Source organism: Trichomycterus rosablanca, chromosome 14, assembly GCF_030014385.1.
Source record: "Trichomycterus rosablanca isolate fTriRos1 chromosome 14, fTriRos1.hap1, whole genome shotgun sequence".
NCBI lineage: Eukaryota > Metazoa > Chordata > Actinopteri > Siluriformes > Trichomycteridae > Trichomycterus > Trichomycterus rosablanca.
Genome location: NC_086001.1, coordinates 10,148,575 through 10,162,466, shown reverse-complemented (window position 1 = coordinate 10,162,466; position 13,892 = coordinate 10,148,575). Strand labels below are relative to the sequence as shown.

At 34.1% G+C, this 13,892-nt stretch overlaps 1 long non-coding RNA gene across 1 annotated transcript; it reads left to right on the top strand.

Annotated features, from left to right (window-relative positions):
* The first annotated feature begins 1,766 nt into the window (after positions 1 to 1,766).
* Positions 1,767 to 2,605, top strand: LOC134326955 (uncharacterized). The gene is made up of 3 exons (XR_010014655.1): positions 1,767 to 1,866; positions 2,201 to 2,245; positions 2,347 to 2,605. It is a non-coding gene; the product is annotated as an uncharacterized LOC134326955 (long non-coding RNA).
* The last annotated feature ends 11,287 nt before the right edge of the window (positions 2,606 to 13,892 follow it).

The following is a 13,892-nucleotide window of genomic DNA, read 5'->3' as shown; positions in this document are numbered from 1 at the left end:
AGATGTAATAATGTACACCCTGTAAAAAAATAGTTTAAAAGTGATAATGTAGCAAAAACAGTGATTTTTGATTGATCTTTTTAATAAATAATACATAAAAAGTAGAAACAAGCCCTTTCAAAAAAGCCTATTAAATATATCAATATAATATTATGCAACATTAACAATGTAATATATTTTTTGGATTTCTAAAATATATACTATAAATGCCTGGTTGGGCCTTCTGACATATTCTGCATATTTTTAAGATCATCTGGCTTAAAAATATTAATACACAGATTAGAATCTTGCAAATCCAGAAAGACATATCATATTTATTTTAATGAATGAGTGGTTTAAAACTATAAAATACTTTTAAAAATAACACTTTTAAAATCATCTGATTTCAATGAGATTCACAAAAAAACATCTAATAAATATAATAATAAATTGAATTTTAAGACTTACATGAATCTTTTCTCGAGCTGATCAATGTTAAAGCAAAAGGAAATGAATCCAGAGACAATCTGATTGCCTCGTGCTGATGGTGAACCACCCTTACGTGACTTCATCCACAGGTATTGCATTGCACGGTTTCACAACAGTACATTGATCCCATAATCCCAGCTTTATTAAAGTTAAACTACAGCATTTCATGGTTGATTTATTTTTCATTTGTATTTATTTATTTTATTTTAATGACCACTATTTAATGGTCATTTCACAATTGGTGAAGGGATAAACTATTTGTTGCTGCAGTTTGGTTAGTACTTCACATGCTAGGAGAGCTTAATAGACATTTCACACCCACACTGGATGTGGGATGACTTTCATAAGCACACCTGTATGGCACAATTGTTTTTACCGCTCACACCCAGTCTGTAAGAGATCCGTCATTAGACAGTAAACCACCAACAAACTGCAAATGCTAAAACAGATATACTTTACAGTGGACTAACAACAAAAAACAGCCCTTGATGGCAACAAACCACCTATTAGATATAGTAGATATGGTATATAAAAGTCTTATTATTAAAGACATCATACTATGTTTTTGTGTGGTGATTGTGTGGTGATTTTACAGGCTGATAATGAGTATGAACAAAATAAATGTTCATCTGAAGTTGGTAGCACCTGATCCACTCATACCAGCACAACACACACTAACACAACACCACCATGTCAGTGTCACTGCAGTGCTGAGAATGATCCACCACCTAAATAATACCTGCTCTGTGGTGGTCCTGTGGGGGTCCTGACCATTGAAGAACAGGGTGAAAGCAGGCTAACAAAGTATGTATAGAAACAGATGGACTACAGTCAGTAATTTTAGAACTACAAAGTGCTTCTATTATGGTAAGTGGAGCTGATAAATGGACAGTGAGTGTATAAGCAAGGAGGTGGTTTTAATGTTATGGCTGATCAGTGTATATTCAAATATTGATTAAAATTTGAATTCAATATTTAGGATGATTGGATGCAATGTCTACATTTAAGACTTGTAAAGAATGATTATATGAAATGTTATGTAAACTGTACTAATTATGTATTAGTATGTTCGTACTAGATTAAAAAGGTTTAGATGAGATGTTTCATTGTTTCAGGTTCATGCAATATGTGGGTGAAATGTTTACTGTAATAATGAAAAATAGATCATTTTAATCAAGCCAAATTTCCTAACTTAATGGCTGAGTTATTTTTGCCAAGCTGCCCACAAAAACACTGCATGTGTCACAGTATTTTTATTGATGCTGATTGGATGACCACAGACTAAAAATCAAACACAGACTTTTAAAGGCAAACCCCATGCTACTAGAGGAGTATCAAACTGACATTTCAAATCCTCAGTTGTTTTAATTCCACTCAATTCCATTGTTACCACTAAAGGTAAGGCTGAGTATGTAATATTAAACTTTAATCGTATTTTAAAAACGTCAGATGGTAAAATCAGTCTTTTATTCTAAGATTTGTTGTTTTTAGCCAGATATTCCAATAAAACAATAAAGATTGCATTTATTGCTGTGTGCCTTATTGGACTGTGCTGTGTTGTTGTAAGTACTGACGTTTCCTGTAAGCCAGTATTTGATTTGATAGAAAAATAAATCATACATTTATTGTAAAAGAGAATAATCATTCTCATTTCTTATTTCTTACACCCCAAAACCTTTGCTCCTATTTATTTACCTATTCATTTATTTATCTACTTGTTAATTTTTTACAGGCTGATGTTACACATAAACGCGAGAGGCGCTCATCAAGTGAAGAGGTTGGGGGCATGGCTGCACATTGTTGTTTGATAATAATTTTATTCTATTACATTTTATGATGTTTCTTTGTAATTAGTAATTACTGTGAATATCTGTACAGTTTCAGTTCGTGCCTCAATTTATTCCCAACTATAACAACATCCTGCACAACGATGACTTCATTCATCTCCTGATGCCACTTCTACTAGCACGACTGAGCCCTGCTTCTGGTCTCGCTGCTCCTCCTGATGAAGACTCTGACAGTTAAGACAACCTGTGCTGTAATAATGGGTTGCTGGTAATTTCATGAAATAAACACAACTGCATTGCAAATGCATATGTCACGTGTTTGATATTTGGTTTTAATCCCTTAAATCATAAGCTTTAATAAGAAATGCATCAGATTGTACAATTATAACCCTCACATAATTGACACAGTACTGTATCAATCAAATTGCATTGTTTAATGCATTTATTAAATAATATGTATCAGAATAAGTATGAAATGGTTATAAAACAAAATGTCGTTAAAACTGTGCATTAAAATGTGTATAATCCAGTGAGGAATATTTAACAGATGGATTCAAATCTCAGCTATGCTATCGACCGGTCTTTCAGACTGAGAATTAAGGTAAAACAGTCAACACAGTCAAAAATTAAATGACAAGCTATAGATAGGTAGATAGATGGATGGATAGATATGGATTGAGATAGATAGATAGATAGATAGAGAGAGAGAGAGAGAGAGAGAGAGAGAGATAGAGAGATAGATAGAATTTTCATAATCAGCATGAATAAAAGCATGAATAGCGATAACACTATGCAGCTGCACCACCACCATGTCTGTTCCCTAACCCGAAATTCTCTGTTTTAAAAGGAACACAAACGTGCATGCAAAATTTGCACATAAGACAAATCAAAACAATGGTCAGATAAAGTAAAAATAAAAATCTGTGGCAATAATAAATCCATGTTTGGAAAGAAAATGTGCATAATAACACAACAACGCTATACATGCAATGAAGTTGGAAGGTGGGTGGGAGTAGCTTGATAATGAAGCTGCTTTTCCTTTTTACTTGTAATAATGCACTGGTACAATGAAAGCAGAAGTTGACGTGAGGTGTCTTTCATCCCTGGGAGCCTATAAGCTCATAGTAATGTAAAGATTAACTATGAAAAGAATCCCACAGTGATGCGTTTTAGATTCGATTGTTCACCCAATTCATGCTGTAAGCTAGTTTAAGCAACATAATACAATTAAGTTAATACGTTTTAGGTTTATGTTCTATGCTTACAGTCTAATGGCAAATAAAAGACATTAAACAAGACATGAATTTCTGATGCTTTATTTTGGAGAGATTTCATAAAAAAAACATGTCATATTAACCACTGGCAGGAAGAGTTACATTAAGCATCTGGAGTAGAAAGGGCAGCAGGGCACTGAGAAGGTTATTGTTGTTGATGTTGAAGTTGCTGTTGTTGGGAATGAACGGGAAAGGTCCTCTGTGTGACTGGAAATGTACAGATACACAACTATTAGTGAAACAGTAACAAAACAATACAAATTATAATAAATAGTTCAGAGCTGATTCAGTTCACAGCTTTAGATGTTAATCTAAATCATCTGTTTAATCTGATCATGGTAATGATACATACTGTAAAATGTCAAACACAGTCATGGACAATTTTGTATCCCCAATTCACTTCACTTGCACGTCTTTGGACTGTGAACAAAAACCAGAGCTCCCGGAGGAAACCCACGCAGACACGGGGAGAACATGCAAACTCAACACAGAAAGAACCCAGACTGCTCCACCTGGGAATCGAACCCAGGACATTCTTGCTGTGAAGCTACAGTGCTACCCACCGTGCCAACTTTAGTTTATGGATTAAAGAATAAATAAATTAGCTAGTTCATTTATCTGTGTGCAGCAGTGCTACCAACCTCATCACTCCATGAACGCTTCTCTCGTTCATGCTCATCGTTAGCCTGGAAAAAAAAACACAGACGTGAGTTTAATAGGAGAAGAATAGGTAGCTTTAACAGGTAATTTATGTTTATGTTATGTTTATATGAAATGAAGCAGTTATTAAAATGACTTACAAGAACAATGCAGCACAGTCCAATAAGGCACACAGCAACAAGTGTGATCTTCATAGTTATCTCAAAGTTGCTAGCTAATTAAGAAGAAAACACATACTTACTAGACAAGTTTAACAGTTTTAACTAAGTACATTAAATACAAAAAAAATAAAATACTTTATCAGATTATACATCCTTACCTTTAAAAGCAGTAAAAATAACTGAGGAATCGGAATCCCAGATTGATACTCTACTGTTGGCAAGGGGCCTGCTATTTAAACATATATCCATTCTATACTTGACCAATCAGCATGAACTGTAAAACACTGACACAATCATGGTGTTATTGTGGAATTTGTTCAGCATCCGACAATATTTAGCAACTTCAGCTTCACCCAACAGTTAGGAAATGTAAAGTAATTCAGATAATCTATACTATAAGTACATTAAAGTATGTACACATCATGTACACATGTAAACTTTAAGCTTGGTGGAAATCCGATTACAAAATCCTGGGCATTAATGTAAGGCTGGACTCTCCTTACAGCTATAACAGCCTTCATTCTGCATTACTGTTGGATTAGAAGGCCTGGCACGCAATCATCATACATACAGTTGATTCTAAAGGTGTTCAGTGGAGTTAACATCAGGCCTATGTGCAATTTGTTTTGAACCCTTTGCTTACCTCTGCTGGTTACACTGGCTGCCTACACTGCAACGGGAAGGCCACAGGCTGGCACAGTGCCCTGCCAGTGGTGGATTTTTTAAAATGTGCCTCATGTAATAAAACATCCTGTTAAAGTGAGGAGTGTAACTGCTGTATTTTAGAGATGTCTTAGGCAGTAATGCAGCTTTTCTTTTGCTATGTAGGTCTATTGATTTTAAGCATTATCCTTAAAGTCTAAAAACTCACTATAGAATCTGAATCATCAATCACAAATAAATGACACAATAGAAGGCACCATGTGTTTATTCCAAGGAATTACCTAGTACCAACAGTGCTACCAAAATCTCCACTTGATGGGTGCTTTTCGTATAACGTTTTGCTGTTAATTTGTGATCATCTTTCCATTATACCAAGGACTGATTTAAACTGGCATGTGAACTGAACAAGCGCAACACAGAACAGTCCAGTGGGCCACACAAAAAGTGCAATTGTCATGACTTTCTTGTGATTTTTTGGGGGGATTTATGGCAGCAACATATTTCAAAAAAGTTGGGACAGTAAAGCATTTACCACTTTGTAATTTCACCACACTTAAAATATGTTTTGGCACTGAGAATACCAAGTGATTTAATGTGTCATCTTTTATTTTGTCCCATCCTTCCTGCAAACACGTCTTAAGATGTCCAACAGTACGGGGTCGTCGTTGTCACATTTTTCATTTTAAAATTCTCCACACATTCTCTATTGGGGGCAGGCCAGTCTAGTACTCGTACCCTCTTCTTCCGCAGCCATGCCTTTGTAATGTGTGCAGCATGTGGTTTTGCATTGTCTTGTTGAAAAATGCATGACATCCCTGGAAAAGATGACGTCTTGAAGGCAACACATGTTGCTCTAAGATCTCAATGTACATTCCTGCATGAATGCTGATGGATTGAAGATCACGGGTGTTCAGCTTGGCCTTTACGCACTGAAATTCCCACCTAAATTGAGCCAAAAAAAACCAGAAAATATTTTGGGTTCAAACACTCTGCAATCAAATAAAAGTCAAAGTAAATGTAAGGAACACTGCATTTTTATTTTATTAGCATTTTCAATAATGTCCCAACTTTGTCTGATTTGGGGTTGTATATCAATGTATGTATATAATACATATTGTAACATTTGGCATTTTGAAAGTATTATTAAAGTTTAAACTTCAACATTAAATCAAAAATACCCCATGTTATCCTTAAAGTAAAATTACAAGTAAAACATACAGTATAAGGATTTAAAATCTCTGTTTGATAATATAACAGTAGCATGGGGGTTTGCCTATTAAAGAAATCTTAATGTTAATCTATGATCAACAAATCAGCATCAGTCATAATGTAGTAACACAACCAGGGCTTTATTGTGGGCAGCTTTCCAAATCTGACAAGATTTAGTAAAGCCGACTTGGCCTGAGAGTTAGGAAATATGGCTTGAATGAGATTATCTACTTTCTGTACATTGCGTTAATGCATTGCATCACATATTCTATACGAAAATGGTGGCTTAAACAGTGGTGTACACATACAGTACATTTGGCCATATAGTGTATCTCACATAAACATAGCATTTTATTATTTCATGCACACTGATAATAAAACATAAATAATTTAAGTTTATATAAAGTAATTCAATTCAAACATTATATACAAGCATTTTATTTAGACATGCAATTAAAAAAATAATACAATTCCTAATTCATTTATGTTCACTAACTGACAGGAAACAGAGAACCTACAACTATTGAAATCCATGCAGACACAAAAAGATCACAATGTGCAGAGATCAAAAGCAATGATTGAATCCATGTGTTAATATATATATAATATATATATATTATATACTATATTATACCAGATAAATAAATAGTTTAAAGTAGAATGGCAGCAGTCCAAAACAAGACTGTATTTAGGTCAGATTCACTTGTGTATAATAAAAATAAATTGATCAAATAAATTGAATCAAGAATTTTTTTCCAGAATGGTTTAATTTTCCTTTCAGGCTAATAAAACTTTTTTTTATTTTAAATGTAATTAATTAAGATTTATTCATGTGTGATATTTCATAAACAGCTCAATGAATAGAACAATAATTTTTAGAAATAAATAAAGTAAAATACTAACTTTTAATGATGTACATTTACATTTTCAGCATTTAGCAGACACTTTTATCCAAAGCGACTTACAATTATGACTGAACACAATTTTGAGCAGTTGAGAGTTATGGGCCTTGCTCAGGGGCCCAACAGTGGCGGGGCTTAAACCGGCAACCTTCTGAATACTAGTCCAGTACCAGGGCAGTGATATGTATAAAAATGCTTTCATGTTTTAACAAGTACTGGACCTGCCATGATAAAACATGAACAGTCTGCTGCCCTGTGAAAACATAGGAAAAAATGAACTGGTTTGTATGTAAAATCTTCTTACGATAGGTTAGCAAAGCAGCCAGGGCACAAAGGCACAAGATATTTCAAGCAAATATACTTGGTCTATTGTGTGCACAGAGGATCCTGGCATCTGTGTGCATTTTTTGCTTCCTTGAGCTAAGGCCAGTAGTTTTCAGGCCCAAATCTGATCTCAGTACATCTCATGTAGGTACAAATGGTACAAAGAACACCTTGTGATTCTCCTCTGTATATAATCACATAGACACAAAATTAACAATATTAACAATATTAATTTAATACTATTAAAAATGGTGTGGTTTACAAAAACAATCAAACTTGAGATGTAATTTCACCAAAATTTGAATTTACAGTCAAATACATTTGGTAGTTGAGATATCCGCAGAATGCATGATGTCTATTTTAGTGGACATGAGTTATTTATTATGTAGTAATATTCTACATGTAGATTTCGTCATAAAATCTGTTGCAAACTATAAAGTAGTTTTTGTGTTCTTCACATCAGTTATGCTGAGCATCTTTGTTTCAAGTTAGTTTGATACTGCACCCTAATCATAGGGTAATACATTAAGGTAATGTTTAGATTTACTGTTTTTTTGGGATATCCTTTAAAACCCCACAATTCCTCTTCAAAATATAAGACAGAAGACAGATATACATGTGTTGAAATGTCTTTATTTCAAGAAATCACCGGTAAATCATTTGAAGCATCAACAATCAAATCATTAGACATGTTGTCTTATTAACCAGTAGTATTAGTAGCAGCGGCAGGAGAATTAAGCAGCTGTAGCAACAAGGGCATTAGGAGATTCAACAGGTTGTTATTGTTGTTGTTGTTGGTGGTGGTGGGAATGTTGGGAATAAATGGTGGCCGGTATGGTCTCTTCTGAAAATGGAAATATACAAACAAACACAATTATATAATTATATATAATTATATATAATAATTATATAATTATATAAATAGAAAATTAATTATAAATATCATACATAAATACCATATATATTGTTCAATTTACAGTTGTATAAATGCTGTGTGTTAATAATACGTAAATAGTGTATGTATTAAAGAAGATTAGCATGCTTATTTTACATAACGAGTGGCACGGAGGCAAAGTGGGTAGCTCTGTCAGTTTACAGCAAGAAGGGCCTGGGTTCTATTCCCCTGTCAGGTAGCCGGGGTCCTGTCTGTGTGGATTTTGCATTTCCCCCCTGTGTCCATGTGGGTTTTCTCCGGGTGCTCCGGTTTCCTCCCACAAGTTAAAAGACATGCAGGCAGGCCAACTGGAGCTACTAAAAATGGCCTAAGTGTGTGTTTGGTGTGTGTGTGTGTGTGTTCAATCCTGAACAGGTTAATGTGATGATAAAACAGACAATGAATGAATAAATGAATTTTACAAAGCAGTGCCACCAACCTCTCTGCTTGAAGAACGCTTCTCTCGTTCATACTCGTCATCAGCCTGTGGAAACACAACACACATTGGTATGTTAGAAGTAAAATAAAAATGGTAACTTAATAGACTAATGAGATTTAATACTTACAAAAACTGCACAACACAGTCCAATGAGGCACACGGCAAAGAGTGTGATCTTCATGATTATCCTTAAAGGTCTAGCTAATTAAAAAGAAAACACAAATCTTACCATATAGTTACATTTAAACATCAACTCATCAACATTTTATTATTGAAAAAATAATAGAAGGTAAAAAGGTAAAGAATATTTAATGATATAATAAACCTTTACCTTTAGAAGCAGGTAAGATAACAGCTGAATCTTATTTTCAGATTGATGCTCCACTGTCTGCATGGACCTGCCTTTTAAAGAAGATTGTACTCTATGCTCGACCAATCAGCATTCACTTTAATAGTGACACAATCAGAGTTTTACCAAGAGAATTCTTTAGCATCAATATTTAGCAATATAAGCTTCACCCAAGAGTTAGGACATGTGGAGTAATTCAGATAATCTGATTTTATATGCTACACCCAACCAATTTAGACTAATGTTAATGTTTCATACAAACCTGTATTACACAAATATATCATTCAAACATTCAGTAAATGTGTTTCTATTGCTGCTAAAATGTGATCACTTTTATCTGTGAAAATTAGCATCCTTCTCTTTTTTATTAATTCTAACATCCCAATGCTGTGATGCTCGGATTTTGCTATAAACCACTAAAAATTGCCTTCAGAAGTGTATGTGTGTATTTTGCCATGTGATGGACTGATGACCTGTCTGGGCTGTTTCCTATTTTCTGTAGGAGTCACTGTTTGATTTTATATTATAAATGGTTATAAACAATTTGAGTAACTTTTACAGAATGGATTAAATATTTGGTATCAATTTTGTACTGAAGTCTCTAAAGAAATCTATGGAACTTAGGAAGGGAAAATTTGGATGGAAAGTTTTTCTTTGTAATTATTTATGGAACATTTGTGTTCAATATTTAAGATAATTATATAGAATGTGTAAATAATAATCTGTTCAGAATATTTGTATGTAAGTGTGTACACATTGTTTTAATAATACATCTGTAACAAAAGTTAGCATGAAATGTTTTGTGCGGTGTGTTGAGAAATAATTCAACAGTGAAATAATGCAACATGAGGATCAAATGTATGTACACATCATTTAGTATAATGAAGTAGATAATCTCAATCAAGCCATGTTTCCTAACTCTTGGGTACATTTGGTTTGGATAAATCTTGTCTGATTTAGAAAGCTGCCAACAAATTGATGCTGGTTGGTCAATCATAGACTAAGCATGCTACTGTTGAATTATCAAACAGAGATTCTACATCTTCATATGTTTTACCTTTCACTAATGGTAAGATAGTAAGGTAGTTTAAATACACACTTTTCATCTTACACACTTTCATCTTATTACTGTAGGACCTTACAAAATCTTTAGAGAGATCTTTGGAGTTAACTGAGCAGTGATTTCAGTAACTATTTTAGCAATGCCCTTCTCAACTATCTGCTGCCATTCCTACTAGCACAGCTGATTCCTGCTCCTGCTGCTACTCCTGCAAAAAATACCACCGGTGGTTAAGAAAAGCAGTGCTGTACTGTTCTATTCGATTGCTGGAGGTTTTGAAATTAAATGATGTCAAGATTACAAATGTAAATCTGTCTCATCTTTTTATATTTTTTAATGAGTCATTAGTGTGTAAGAATAATGCATGGAATTAATGAACCTAAACCTTAAAGAGAAACTGCATTAGTAATGTGGACTAAAAGATACAGCAGATAGTTACAGTGGAAAATCCCACTCCTTAAATAATGAAAGTATGTTGAATGTATTGCATTGCCGTTATTGCAGAAACCGAATAGTAAAGGTTAAAACACATACTTTTAAAAAGCATTAAAGGGTGTTACTGTGTATCAACCCCACGAAACTAATTGGATACGCAGTTAAGAAAGTGAGTGAGTGATGGAAAAATGTTGTTTAACCACCAAAATGATCTGGGAAACAAATATGACAACATTATTAAAATATGACTTATTGTATGTATAATATATTGTATATATATAACTCCAATTCCAATGAAGTTGGGACAATGTGTAAAACATGAATAAAAACAGAATACGATGATTTGCAAATCCTTTTCAACCCATATTCACTTGAATACACTACAAAGACAAGATATGTAATGTTCAAATGGATAAACTTTATGGGTTTTTTTTGCAAATATTCACTCATTTTTAATTTGATGCCTGCAACACGTTCCAAAGAAGTTGGGACAGGGGCAACAAAAGACTGGAAAAGTTGAGGAATGCTCAAAAAACACCTGTTTGGAACATTCCACAGGTGAACAGGTTAATTGGAAACAGGTAAATGTCATGATTGGGTATAAAGGGAGCATCCCCGAAAGGCTCAGTCGTTCACAAGCAAGGTTCACCACTTTGTGAACAACTGCGTGAGCAAATAGTCCAACAGTTTAAGAACAACATCCTGTGGGCCAAAGAGGAAAAGGACTGTCCGGATTGTTATCAGCGCTAAGTTCAAAAGCCAGCATCTCTGATGGTGTGTGTGTGTGTGTGGGGGGGGTGTTAGTGCCCATGGCATGGGTAACTTGCACATCTGTGAAGGCACCATTAATCCTGAAAGGTACATAAAGGTTTTGGAGAAACATATGCTGCCATCCAAGCAACGTCTTTTTCAGGGACGTCCCTGCTTATTTTAGCAAGACAATACCAAGCCACATTCTGCACGTGTTACAACAGCGTGGCTTTGTAGTAAAAGAGTGCGGGTACTAGACTGGCCTGTCTGCAGTCCAGACCTGTCTACCATTGAAAATGTGTGGTGCATTATTAAGCGCAAAATACGGCAACGGAGACCCTGGACTGTTGAGCAACTGAAGTTGTACATCAAGCAAGAATGGGAAAGAATTCCACCTACAAAGCTTCAACAATTAGTGTCCTCAGTTCCCAAATGCTTATTGAGTATTGTTAAAAGGAAAGGTGATGTAACACAGTGGTAAACATGCCCCTGTCCCAACTTCTTTGGAACATGTTGCAGGCATCAAATTCAAAATGAGTGAATATTTGCAAAAAACAATAAAGTTTATCCATTTGAACATTAAATATCTTGTCTTTGTAGTGTATTCAAGTGAATATGGGTTGAAAAGGATTTGCAAATCATCGTATTCTGTTTTTATTCATATTTTACACAATGTCCCAACTTTATTGGAATTGGGGTTGTATATATATATATATATATATATATATGTAAACATTTTAGCTAAAATTCTAATTTTAAAGTGGCAAGAGACCACGCATCCATGTCATCATAAACAGATGGTCAAATTTAAATGGTCACAGGGACTAGCAGCTTTTTACTTAACATTTATTATATATAATTATATGTACATTAATACACATTTCTTTATTTAGTAAAAATTAGGTAGTTAGGTAGAAAAACTAAATGTTTGATGATATACAGTATGTGTAATACAGGTTTGTATGAAACATTAGTCTTAGTTGGTTGGGTGTAGCATATAAAATCAGATTATCTGAATTACTTCACATGTCCTAACTCTTGGGTGAAGCTGATATTGCTAAACATTGTCTGATGCTGAAAGATTAATTTGGTAAAATTTCTGATTGTGTCACTATTAAAATGAATGCTGATTGGTCGAGCATAGAGCACAATCTTCTTTAAAAGGCAGGCCCCATGCAGACAGTAGAGCATCAATCTGAAGTTAAGATTCAGCCGTTATCTTACCTGCTTCTAAAGGTAAAGGTTTATTATCTCATTAAATATTGCTGTTGATGTTTAAATGTAGCTTCATGGTAACATTTGTGTTTTCTTTGTAATTAGCTAGACATTTAAGGATAATCATGAAGATCACACTCATTGCCGTGTGTCTTATTGGACTGTGTTGTGCAGTTTTTGTAAGTATTAAATCTCATTAGTCCATTAAAAAACAGTTAAAGTTACACTTTTAATTTTACTTCTAACATACCAATGTGTGTTGTGTTTTTATAGGCTAATGACGAGTATAAACGAGAGAAACGTTCATCAAGTGAGGAGGTTGGTAGCACTGCAGCCATGTAAAATTCATTCATTCAGTCATTGTCTGTTTTACCATCAATATATGTGGTTCCAATATGATATTTATAATTTATTTTCAGCATTTATTTTCTCCGTTTATTTTACTCATAATTGTGTTTGTTTGTATTTTCACTTCCAGAAAAGACCACTCCGGCCACCATTTATTCCCAACATTCCCACCACCACCATCAACAACAATAACAACATGCTCAATCTCCTGATGCCCTTGTTGCTACAGCTGCTTGCTCGTGTTCCTGCCACTAATACTACTGGCTAATAGGACAACAAGTCTTATGATTTGATTTTTTGATGCTTCCTGGTGAATTCTTATAAAAAATAAAAGACCTTTCAGCACATGTATATCTGTCTTCTGTCTTAAATTTTGAAGTGGAATTGTCGGGTTTTAAAAGATAGTCCATAAAACAGTTCAATCTAAACTTTACCCTAATGTATTACCCTATCATTAGGGTAAAGTTTCAAACTGAAATGATGTTAGTGATGATGGTTTAACTTTTTAAACCTGAAACAAAGATGCACAGCATAACTGATGAGAACACAAAAACTACTTCATAGTTTGCAACAGCTTTTATCGAGACATTTTCATGTAGAATATCACTAACTAATTAACTAAATAGAGAAATACTGTATGTGCTTATAATTATATATAGTAAATAAGTTAAGTGAAAATCTTTGCTAATAATTATAGGCAACTAAAACTGCTGTTAGTCCTTGTGCCCATTTAAATTTGACCACCTGTTTAAATTGACATGGATTAGTGGTCTCTTGCCAAGGTTTAAATATTATTAAATTATACATACAGTAGGTAATTTTTTTATTATTTATTATCATCCCCATATAATATTGTTAGTTAAGCACAGTGTTGCCAACTTAGTGACTTTGTCGCTATGTTTATCGAGTTTTCA